Below are 13,428 nucleotides of genomic sequence, written 5' to 3' on the forward strand. Positions count from 1 at the left end.
CTTTTGCAACAACCCGTATAGAGATCTATACATGCTTCTCCAAAGGGGACCGATAAGGTACATTAGATGATGGACTTAAGAATCACTACTAAGTGGCAAATCTTCTCACGAAGATGGAGAACATATCTAGTTCATATGTAAGACTTGTTTTGTAATTTTAACATGTGAGAGAGACATTGCTGATAGATATATGCTTGCATGTTGGAATGAATGTTTTTATTGAATAAAAGTCAAAATGATACAATCTTGTGATTTATATCAAACCTGACACTTTTTCTCAACTATGGAAACTCCCCAAGTGATTAGAATATCAAAAACATAGGATGTTGATTATGTTTTGATCAGTGTGCAAATTAGAGTAAAAAATTTTCAAACTGTTTGATCTAGAACGTGTTAGGAATTAATTGATAGATAACGCAGTGGAAAATAAATTTTTTTTTTATTAAACCTTTGAACCCAATGAATCCGGGCATTGATTATTACATTGACATGCATTAAAACTCCATCCATTCAAGGGTTAGATTATGTACCAATATTTGGAGACTCGTACACGTTTAATTTTTGGTACTGTTCACTAACACTGTGCACATACTATTCACTGGTGTTGTTCAATGGCACTATTCACCAACATTGTTCATGATACTATTCACAAGCACTGTTCACCGGTATTGTTCAACATTTCTATTTAGAGTGTTATTAATTGGCTTGTTATTGGCACTATTCACTAACACCGTTCACTGATTGTTCACGGGTACTGTTCACCAATACTGTTCATGGGCACTGTTCATCAGAATATGATTTCTTCGCAATCCGATACAAGAGTAGAATCACGCTTCAATATCCACATAGAGAGCCTTGCAGATTAATCAAAGAAAATCCCAATTGCTAGAAAGGGAGTGGATGGCGACTAGGGTTTTTTTCTCTCTAATTTTTGATTGAATGAATTCACTTTTTTAAACCTAATTTTAAGTTGTCTTATATAGGCAACTTAAAACCCTATTCCAATTTGGAATAGGATACTATTTTTTTTCCTTGTTTGGTTTTAATCGTAAACCAAATAAGAATAATATTGATTAGGTTTCCTAATAGCACTAATATATTAAATATATTATTCAACTAATTAGTAATTTTATTTTTCAATTAATGTTAAATGTAAATATTTAATATTAATTAGGGTAATTTAATTAATACAATTAATATAGTATTAAATATTAATTAGGTAATTTATTAATACACAATAAATATGCATAGGCGCCTACCTGTGTAGAATTACCAAATTACCTTTCTCTTTGTGAAAGTACCAAAATACCAAATTAACCCTTCTATGATTAAATATACATTCCGTAATCAACTATCCTTATGTGTGTGACCCATAGGCTGTAAAACCCCCCTCTAGTCAGGTATCCTCTGAATATCCCTCAATGAGAATCCCGAAGATACATGTATGGAGAACAAGTTGTATTTAGAAAAATCTGTGTAAGGATAATAATAATAATATCCAAAACATGCATATAAAATGTCACGCAGGATCCAAACTTATAATTTACAAACTTTTAAAAAATTACACAATCAAAACATATTTATAGGGTGGAAGCTTCAAAGATATTTCACAAATTTTATCATTTACATTATTTATATCAAGAAAAAACATCGAGATGACAATAAATCATCTCCCCTCATGTGTAGTCCCGCTGTCTCTAGATCCCTCGCTTCTAGTCTACGCAAAGCAATCAACAATGAAGAGGAGGCGAATCGTTCAGTAAGGAATGATCCGTTTCATTCTAAATGTACTATTTGATCTTTATTTAAACATATGTATTAACAAATACTTATCTTTACATTAGGGATACTTCCCCTTTTATTACTAATTCATAGCTTTTCATCATTTTATCCCATGGCTATTAAAACATCAATGTGTACACATACAAATAAGTATGTAACATAGTACACACACATCACATGTCATGACATAACATCTAAAATCATCTACATGAGTATAAATCATTCATGATGTAAATAACATCTAAACTCATGTAATGCAACTAAATGCATATGAAACATTTAACGTCTAGCCGATCGGACCTTTCTTAGCATCTTAAGCACTTCATATCATCTAGCCTCAAATTTCATCTAGAGCTCATATCATCGGGAGGCGTGCTAGCGTTGGTTAGCACTAGAGCATATATTCACCTCCTCAACGGTATATGAGGATATGCTTAGCGTTTTCCATCATGTTTATATGCATCTCTATCATGTCTATTTGCATCTCTAACATCTTATGGCATGTAAATACATATTTTGGTGAGCTTAATACTTTTAATTCATCTATGGATTATCAATCCATTTACATTACCTTTACTCACAACATCATCTTAAAACATGTATTATATTGCATCTTCATGCCATTTATAACATTAATACGTATTGACATCATGACCATGTATATCTTTCAAAGATCATCTAATCAATGGGTAAACATTAGTACATGGCATACTTACAATAATACATTAATAATCAATCATAATCATAAGAATTGGTCATGTTAAATCTTAAACTTTAATAACATTTTATACTTCAGGCCATTTTACACTATTTCTCAAACGAATTGGCTCTTGGCATAAACATAAAAAGTAGGTCATGTCTTAGCTTTCTAAATGCAAGAATCATCTCATTTAAATTTTGATAACTCAAGTTATGGTCGAAATACTGAAGCGGGTTAACAAAACCCCTAAGCTCACTAAATCCGAATTTTCATATTAACTATGCCACATCAATTCTATTATATTAACCAATAGGTCAATTATGGATCAAATAAACCTCCTTAATAGCTTTAACATTTAAAGGAAGTGTAAAATCTCATTCCATAATCATCCATTATTGCTATAACATTATAAGCTAATGCAAACAACACCTCAACACTTATATAGCAACCATCAACACCATGGGCCTCCCATACTACAAGTTTTGCACAATCAGCATCCACACTTCATTTTCTTCAATCAAACATAACAACTCATAAAACATAAATAGCCATAACTTCATGTATAATGAATTCAAAGCAATAAGTAGAATAAATGAGTTCAACTACACTTGCCATCAACAATTCTATGCCTTAAAGCCTTAATTTAAGGTTTATAAAAATCTACAAAACCCTAGCATAAACCTAAAGTCATGGGAGGTTCTTCCTTACCTTTTTAAAGACTTCCTCCAATAAATCCTTTGCCTTTGACTTCTTTTACGCCTTAATCCTACATATATAATATTATACCTCAACATCTAACTCAATCTTCAAATCACATCAAAACTAAAGGTTAATCCTTACCTAAACCCTTCAAATTGAAGATCCAAGACTCCTATCTTGTTCTTTTGAAATTAAGCAAAACTCCTTTAAAACTTAGAGAAAAAAAGCTGTTTCATGGAAGATTGGAGAAAATGGAAGAAATGTTGAGAAAGGCTCTCTCCTTTGGCTTGAACTAATTTCATCTCATTTATAGGAAAATATTTCATTTATTTTCCAAAATTATGCAATTGGCCCAATTATTTAATTGTATAACTCATAAGTCCTAATTCTTCATATAAGGGCATTTTGGTCATTTCACACTAGACATAATTATTACATAATGCCATTAAGCAATGAAACCTACTCATCCTTAAATTTTCACATGCTTATCCATAGGCAAATAACCATTTTGCCCCTAAGCCTTTCTATGGAATTGATTCATACCGTTCCAAATGAATTGACTATTTTGCCCTTAGTTAGATTTTATGCTTTTTAACATAAAATTAACATTTAAAGGACTATTTTGAGTTAGGAACATACCTTTGACATCTTGTGTATTACATAGGCTCCCTATCATGTTGGTAGTGAGTAATATCGCGATTAGCCACTATTAATCGTCTCATTATCACAAACCAAGATTAGCCTCTAGCAAAGCGTCATGGCCCCCAACAAGTAGATATCAGTGAAAAACTGATACCTGTCAATGGTATGGTTACTGTGCAATACAAATTCTTATCTTATTATCCTATAGAAGCCTAGAAATAGCTTCAACTTCAGAGGTTATCCTGATGTGTTAATATCTATTTATCGAATCAACACCAGATTAAAATTGGATTGAGCAACGACTCAATCCCACTATGGCCATAAATTTATGTGTCGTGTCCATTTAACCAAATTGGCCATTGGGATAACTCTGTCCTATACCAAGAGTGATGATTCATATTGATCCACTATAACTGATGGGAATGCAAAATGTCATATTACCCCCCTTAATGTTTATTCTTTATAATGTATTGTTGCTAAATGTACTCATTATTATTCTATTTTGATTTAGATGCAAATGGAAGCGTTAATGCAAAACGGAACAATTAAGTGAATTCGGACAGTTTCGACGTTTTGTCAATCTGGGCATAACTCTCTCATCCAAGCTCTGATTGAGATGATTCAAAATATGTGGAACGCTAAGAAAAATATCTACAACTTTCATGTTTGAGTTTTGAGAGATATACTGAATCAAGGTTGTAATCGAGCTTGAAGTTGATGCATCTGCACTGGACGTCCTGGAGCATTCTGCCTTGTCATGCAAATCAATTGGGCAGGTTATTTGGAAGATTTAGGACATGTGGCACGAAGTTACAGCTCAGAATCACCACTTCCTATTTTATTTAGGACTTTATCTTATTTTTAATTAATTAGAATCAAATTGAATTAATGTTATTTTAGGATATTAGTATTTCTTTTAGGAGATTGAGTAGGATTCAAACACTTGAATCTGGATTTTTGCTAAGGGGATCAGATTAGGGTTTTTGAGGGGGACCACGCTCCTCTCTTCTCTTCTCTGGAATTTTCTTTTCTTGGGTTTTGATTATGGCCATGAGCGGCTAAAAACTTTTGTAACTTGGTCGTCGGAAACGAAGACCTCGGAATCACCAACTTGAGATCTAATCCGTTTTATTTTAGTGTTCAATTTCATGTTTCAGTATTGAATGTATTCTGTGCATATCTTCATGATTGATGCATTTAATTACTAGGAGGCCTACTAGTGTATTATTTGTTGCAATCTACTGCTAAGTTTGATATCAAATCCGTAATGTTTGATCCCTCTAACTTTGGAAGCAATTAGGGTTAATAATTTGCTGCGTCAGGAATTAGTAATCTTAAGAAGAACATTCAACTAAATTAAATACAACCGTTGTGTTTGTGTTGTTTAGCTTCATCGATTTCTCTAATTCTTAAGGATACCATTAGATTAAATCTTTAGTGCTTGCCTAGGGTTGTTTATGGTAAGATTAATTAAGATCGCGTGTTCCTAATTATTACAATAGGAGAGATAGGAAAATAGTTCCAACGGTGGTATTCAGAGTAAGAATTGATTTACTTTTGCATCAATGATCAGTTGTAAGATTCCGATGGTGGATGTTGATGGAGACCAAGTTTCGTTATATTAATTGATTTCGAATTGAATTGTTTTTGTTTTTGTTTTTGGCTAAGATTGTTTTCTGTTTTACTCAAAACCCCCCAGCCTTATTCACATCATAGAAAATTCGGCTAGACACTCTTCGTGGGATCGACTCTAAGGACATATATCAAATCATATAATGATATGATTTACATGATATAGAAGAATGCCTTTATTTAATAACTATGATATTATGAAGAGTCAAATATGATTGACTCTAGGGCACCTACTCTAACAATCTCTCGTTTGCACTACAGTCAATCATTCATGTATACAACATCAAATGACACTAAGCACTCATCACAAAAACATACAAAGTTTAATCCTTCGTAAGTGCAGGAGTCACAACGTAGCATAGTGCACAAGTAAGGTTCGATCCCACAGAGACTAGAGGTGCTCTTGCGATCCTAGTAACTATGCCTTGATGAATCAAAACGAGAATTGAAATAAAGAAAGCATAAAATCAACATTAAAGTAAATCTAGATCTAACTATATACAAAGAATCCTAGGGCTCTAACTCCATCATAATTATCAGGCTACATGTTAATCATCAAACTATCGTTTTCCCCACCCATTCTAGGGTTCGCACATTGTTGGGTTCAACCTAGTATTTCATTATTCAAACTAGCTAGTGGCATATAGCCTAGTCTAAATAACGAAGGAGCCAGTTCGCATAGATACAAATCACCCACTCACATAGCTAATCAAGATAGGCATGACATCTCTTGTTTCTAAGGTATTACCGTGGCCATTCAGAATAACCTTGTGTTTCCATCAACTAAACTAACTAGTGGCGTATAGCTTAGTCTAGTAACCAAAACCCATTAAGCACAAGACGATCTTAAAGATAACAACCAATCTATACCCGAGCAGGGCTATAAATTAGTTGTTCCACACGCAATCTTGTCTCATACAATCAATCAACTAACATCAAGGTTGATTAGGCCCTAATATCAACTCAAGATTGAATTAAACGCAATGAATGAATCTAGAACATAATAAAATGGATCAAAAAAATAGAATAACAATAAAACACAAGCCTTCAATTAGATTACATCAAATCCCTAGAAAACAAAACACAACATAAGGGAAAAGAAACAACAACACTTGGAACCATAATCATGAAGAACAAAGGAGGAGGAGAGGAAGAGAACCTTTGCTCCTCTCCAAGGTCCTTCTTTCCAACAGCCCCAAATGTATTCCAATCCCTAAAATGTGTATATCAAACCTAAAAACTCCCTAAAAATGGACTAAAGCTGCCTGTATATAGTCTTTAGAAAAAATGGAAAACTTGTAAATACTGGTCACCAAAATTAGGGTTGGAAATGCGACATTTTACATTCTGCATGATTTGCGCCCCGACGCAGTTAAATTGTGCCCTAGCGCGTTTCAGGCGATTTCTTCTTCAACAAAAACCATACCACATCGTGGCTCAGGAAATCATGCTACAGCGCAAAGTTGGAATTTCACTATTTTTTTTCTTCTTGCCTTGATTTATCTGCACTCGATCAAGCCAGGATATCCGAACACCAACACAAGCATGAATAATCTATTCGTTTGCACCTAAATACCTAAAAACACACACAACACCCAGGATTCCAGAAGATAATGAAACATGCAAAAAAAATCACATCATAAGTCATGCATTAAACCTTAAATTCCTTACAGTTTCACACCCAAATCACTAAATAAATTTGCATTTCCAACACTCAACACTTCTGCTGCGATAGAGCTTTTGACAACAGGTATCAAATGTTATCATTAGTAGGTTTTGTAAATTTCACATCTTTCCTTTGATCTATTTCTCGATCAGATGGAAATAACTGAGTATGTGTTTGGAACATGATAAGAGCTTGAAAATACATAGTTACTTGGTGGTTTATAGGGATTATTTGTGGGAACTTAGGTTTAAATTGAGTAATTTGGCTTAATTATTCCACAATTGTCTTTTATGGGATCATGGGTATGTTTTGAGTGTTTTTAGGTTATAAGTTCTTAAAGATGACATTCAAATGAAAACTATATCGATGATCGAATGTGGGACAACAAGAATCAAATGGTTTGTGATTCGGAGCTTAAACAAAGAAGTTATGGCGATTTGAATTTGAAGTGAAAATCTTGGAAAACACTCTAATTTTGAACACGAGTCAGTAATTTGAAAATAACCTAAGCTATAGATTTCTTATCAAGATGATTCTTAGACCATTGGAAAGCTGATTCAGAGGGATACAATTCATATCTTACCTACTTGGCCAGATTCAAACCTTATCGTGCTCAAAAATCACCGTCTTTTCAAGATTACAAGTTCTAGGGCAAAATAACTATGCCTAGGCACAGTGCCGCACACAACTGTGATTTTGGAATTTTTTACATTAAATTTATGACGTGTATTTCCTATTTTAAGAGTTCTAAAGTGACTAGGATAGTGGGAATCATAACCCTAAAACCCTAGGAGTATAAATATAAGTCTTTAGCTGATTTTTGGGGGAGATTAGAAGGGAGAAAAGTTGCCACTCTTTGGAGATTGCAATTTCCTGCAATTTTGGGTCACCAATTAGAGAAGTTTTTTTATTCTTTCTTATACTCATGTTTATGAATACAATGGTTGCTTTTATGATTGAAAGTATGAACTAGTTTTATTTTCTAGGGCTAAGATGTAGCCCAATTTGAATATGCATTGAATCATTTGTTGCTAATTTTTATTAAGTTTTGTTCTAAGTTTTATTGTCGCACTTAAAGCTTTCAATTCTTAAGGGCCCTAGAGTTGAATGATTTTATGGTTTAGGTTGAGATCGAGATATGAAACCTAATTAGTCTAAGGTAACAAAACCATAGATTGAGTGGACGCTAGAGATATGTTACCCTGTGAGGCTCTAGTAAATTCCATAGAACCTAAGCTTAAATCTAATTAGAGATAATTTGGGTTAGTAATTAGGAGTTAATTTGTTAATTGTTCGAGAGAAAATTAGTGAAATATTAGGGAGTTTGGCCTTTAGAATAAGCTTAATTGGGTTAACGATAATTGTCAATGCATTGGATTAATTGGTGTGAAATATATGCCCTAGGTTTAGTCATATTGAGTTCTACCAAAGTATTAATAAAATTCTATTTTTGTTTTGTTTCTAGTTTGTTTTATTTTTCATTGAATCATTCAGAAAATCTGATTAATCAAATAGCAATAAGATAGGTAGTATGGTACTTGGTATTTGTAATTCTCTTGGGATTCGACACTCATTACTCAAGCTTCATTACTTGCATGATTCCGTACACTTGCAGATTTCACAACAAGCTTTTGGCGTCGTTGCCGGGGAATTATTTTATTTTATCAATATCATTACGATTTAGTTGCTAATTTAATTTTTTTTTAATTTTTTTAATTTTGTTTTGTAGTTGGTTTTTAGATCTGGAGAGTTTACGTTCTAAGGGTGTTGATCCTGTTCCTTACGATTCTGAAATTGAGAGAACAATAAGGAAGTTAAAAAAAAGTAAGGAGGCAAGCTAGCACAAAAGAATCTAATTCAATGGCTGATTCAACAATAAGAGATAATCATGGAAATAATGAGGAGGAAGTCCATGGGAATGATGCAGAAATGGGTAATATGGCTAGTGGAGCAGTGGTTATCCAAAGAGCATTGAAGGACTACTCTAGTCCTACTATTGAAGGGTGTTATTCTAGCATTAGGAGACCACCAGTTCAAGCAAATAATTTTGAGATAAATTCAGCCATCATTCAAATGATCCAACATTCGATACAATTCGCAGGGTTGCCTAGCAATGATCCTAATTTGCATATCGCAAATTTTCTAGAGCTATGTGACACATTCAGACACAATGTAGTATCAACAATGCAATTAGGCTAAGGCTTTTCCCATTCTCTCTTCGGGATAAAGCTAAGGCATGGTTAATTTCTCTACCACCTAGAAGCATCACTACTTGGAATGAGTTAGTCCAAACGTTCCTTATGAAATATTTCCCTCCAATCAAATCCGCCAAGATGAGGAATGACATCACAAATTTTTTCCAACAAGATATGGAGTCACTTTATGAAGCCTGGGAGAGATATAAGGATCTCTTTCGGAGGCATCCTCACCATGGGTTACCAATATGGTTGCAAGTGCAAATGTTTTACAATGGGTTGATGCCAAATATACAAGCCATGGTAGATGTTGCAAGTGGGGGAGCCTTAAATAATAAAACACTGGAGGAAGCCTATAATTTGATTGAAGTGACGACAAGCAATAACTACATGAGGCTTTCAAAGAGAAATTCAACAAGGAAAGCAGCGGGAGTACACAAAGTTGATGGCTACACCGCGTTGGCTGCTCAACTTTTAGCCATCCAAAAGCAATTGGGAGTTGCCCTAAATGTTGGGAGTTGCCCCAAAGGTAAATACTATTGAATCATCTTCTCTAACTTGTGAAATTTGTGTAAGAATTCATTTGTCCAAGGATTGTCAAGAAAGGAATCCATCTGCTCAACTGGAACAAGCTAACTATGTCAAGTGGAGGTGTCTAATAGGGAATTAAAGAGAATCCTAGAGAAAACAGTAAACTCCTCTCGGAATGATTGGTCCGAAGCTTGACAACGCACATGGGCTTATAGAACGGCATTCAAAATGCTAATAGGAATGTCACCATATAGATTGGTTTATGGGAAAGCATGCCACCTCCCAATTGAGTTAGAGCATAGATCATATTGGGCAACAAAGTTTCTGAACTTTGATCCAAAAGTAATGGGAGCGAAGAGGTTTTTACAACTTAATGAAATGGAGGAGTTTTGCAACAATGCATATAAGAGTGCTCGGATTTATAAGGAGAAGACTAAGAAATGGCATGATATGCACATCGTCAAAAAGGAGTTTAGAGTAGGTGAGAAAGTATTATTATTTAACTCTAGATTACGACTTTTTCCAGGACCAAGGTTGTCAAGACCATTCGTTGTGAGCAAAGTGTGCCCACATGAGGCTATCAAAGTTCATCATCCCGAAAAAGGAACATTCAAGGTAAATGGGCAAAAATTAAAACCTAAATTGAAAATAGAATGGAAGATGAAAGGTCTCGATTTTTCTTCATGAACCTAAGTGAAGATGAGGAAACGTCAAGCTACGGACGGTAACTAAGCACTTCTTGGGAGGTAACCCAAGTTCTTTTTACTCAATTTTGTTAATTTTTTTTTTATTATTATTTTGTTGTATTCTTATGTTTGATCATTATTTTGTTTTGTTGTCATGGTATTTTAACTGAGACGTGTTCGGATTGTTTTTGAAGGGAACAAAGAACGAAGGTGAAATAAATATATATATATATATATTTATATTTATATTTGTTAGGTTTTTTTTTTTTAAAACCCAACCACTCGCGCTTTTCCCCACCTCCTTTGCGCTTTCCTTTTCAAATTTTCTTCTCCCTTTACTTCTCATCGTAAATCATCAAGCACTCACCCTTTCTTTTCACTTTGACCTCTTTCAAACATTATTTTACAAGATTAGAAAAGCAAATTCAATGCATTATCCCTTGGAGGAGTTAGGGTTGCGAAATTGGGGATTTTCAATTTCAAGGCAAATTCGTTGGATTCTTGTGTGAGAAAGATTCAACCCAACACAAGTAAGTTTCTTTACACTTCATTGTGATGAATTGAGCTTAATTGTGGTTGTATTGTTAAATTGTTTTGTGGGTTTTGATGAAATTTCGTGAGTTTGAGAAGTGTTTGTATGGGTTTTGTGAAATTTAGATTGTGTGGAGTATTGGGTGCTAAATTAGTGTTCAAATGAGATAATTTCAATCCGATTTGACGAATTGGATGATTGTTTGCTTTTGGGGCTGTGTAATTTCGTATTTGGGAAGAAAAGAAAAGAAAAGGAAAAATATATGGCTCCAAAATTGGCTCCTAAACGAAAAGGAAGAGACGAGGGAAGCAAGAAAGGGAAGTATGTTCAAGGTAATAATCCTAAATTTGTGAGTGAAAAGGCTAGGGAACGCTTTGAAGAGGGCGCACAAAGGGAAACAGGTATGGATTTTGGGGAAGTTTTGGTTCCAAGTGTTACCAATGTAATTAAGAAATTAGGATGGAGTACCTTTGTTCAAACGCCTCAACCAGCAGTGGCTTCAGTGGTGATGGAGTTTTATGCAAATGTTTTGGAAAGCGCTCTTGGTAAAACAATGGTTCAAGGTAAAGAAGTCAAATTCAATGTGGTGACAATTAACACCTTTTATGAGTTGCCAATCATGGAGGAAGATGAGTATGTGGCTCATTTGCAGACTATCAACCATGACAAGGTGATTAAAACACTGACAAAGGGATAAGGGCAATGGGTCATAGTGAATAGGCGAAATAAGAAATTTGCTGGGGGTAAACCCTTTAGCTTTGCTCACATTAGGCAGTATTTCGTGAATACAAGATTGATGCCAACCACACATAATAGCACAGTGGATAGAACAACGACAATTTTGATTTATGCAATCCTAAATGGCATGAAGATGGATGTAGGGAACATCATCTTCTCTCAAATCCAATTCCCCCACCAGTAATGCTCAAAACAACTACTCATCCCCTCAACTCATCACTGCGTTGTGTCATCAAGCGGGAGTACCACATACTTCAGATGAAGTGTTAATTCAGCCAAGGATTTGTTTGACTATTAAGTACTTGGATAAACTCTCCATGGGGAAATCAGCAAGAGCATCAAAGAAGAAGAGTGTCTTAGCATCGTCTTCAACAACACCACTCAAGGATAAGGATAAGATATTGCATGCTAAGGTGGATGCCATTCACGAGTATCAACACCAACAAACTGCATGGATGACTAAGCAGTTTCAAGTCCTCTTTGATATGCAATGTGAGCACTTTGAGCGAGCCAGGCTGAACGTTTTCAAGTTCAAACTAAGTGAGTTTCACTTTCACCTTTCAATGCAAGTTGATGAGGATGAAATTGATGAATCTGATGAGAGCATGGAAGAATAGAAACATTGGAGAATAATTTGATTTCACTTTTGTGTTTGGAGTTTCCTATTTTTGTGTTAGTTTGTTTTTGATGTTATTTCCGTTAGAACGTTGGTGAGACCATGGTCATAAGCCTATAAAATGGCTCCATTGCTATCACAGCAAATTACTATTGCTACAATGCTAAGAACCATATGAAGATCAATGATGAACTTCTTAACCAAAACCACCCTTTTAGATTGCATTGAACAATGCAATATACTTAGTTTTTTATCGTAGAATATGCCATAGTGCTCTGCTTGAAGGGTTCAAGCTCACAACAACTTGTAATCTATAAGCATTGTATCCTTCCACAGGGATCTCTTAATCTCCTCCATAAACTAAGAACATGTCCTTGGTCCTTCTTAGGTAAGGATGTTCTTAACAGCGATCCAGTGACATTTTCCTAGATCCAATTGATATTGCACATCAGATATCAATCTGAGTACATAACATGGTATGCATATTAGATCCAACTGCAAACGCATATGGTATCCTACTCAACTTATCTCTTTCTTTTGTTCTTTTAGGATACATGTCCTCAGAGAGATAAACGCCATGTGACATTAGAAGGAATCCTTTCTTGGATTCTTCCATGTTGAATCCTTTCAGCACTTTTCCAATGTATGTACTCTGACTTAGAACTAAGCAACCTATATGATCTATCTGATAGATCTTAATACAAAGATGTAGACTACTTCTTCTAAGTCCTTTATGGAGAAACACTTGGATAACCAAGTCTTTGTCGATTGCCAGTTCGGTATGTCATTCCCAATAGAAGTATGTCATCAACATACAACACTAGGAATTCAACTACGCTACCACTGAATTTCTTATATACATAGAGCTCATAATCGTTTTTTGACAAAGACAAACCCTTGATGAATTCGTCAAAACAAATTTCCCAACTCCTTTAAGCATGCTTGTGTCCATATATGGACCTCTACAACTTGCATATCTTACCAAGTTTCTCTTCAAGAATGAAACCAT

At 34.6% G+C, this 13,428-nt stretch overlaps 1 non-coding gene across 1 annotated transcript; it reads right to left on the reverse strand.

The window, feature by feature from the left end:
- Window positions 1-9,451: 9,451 nt before the first annotated feature.
- Window positions 9,452-9,558, reverse strand: LOC116114003. Its single transcript, XR_004125493.1, has one exon. It is a non-coding gene; the product is annotated as a small nucleolar RNA R71 (small nucleolar RNA).
- Window positions 9,559-13,428: the final 3,870 nt, after the last annotated feature.

Source organism: Pistacia vera, unplaced genomic scaffold (assembly GCF_008641045.1).
Source record: "Pistacia vera cultivar Batoury unplaced genomic scaffold, PisVer_v2 Contig698, whole genome shotgun sequence".
Classification (NCBI taxonomy): domain Eukaryota; kingdom Viridiplantae; phylum Streptophyta; class Magnoliopsida; order Sapindales; family Anacardiaceae; genus Pistacia; species Pistacia vera.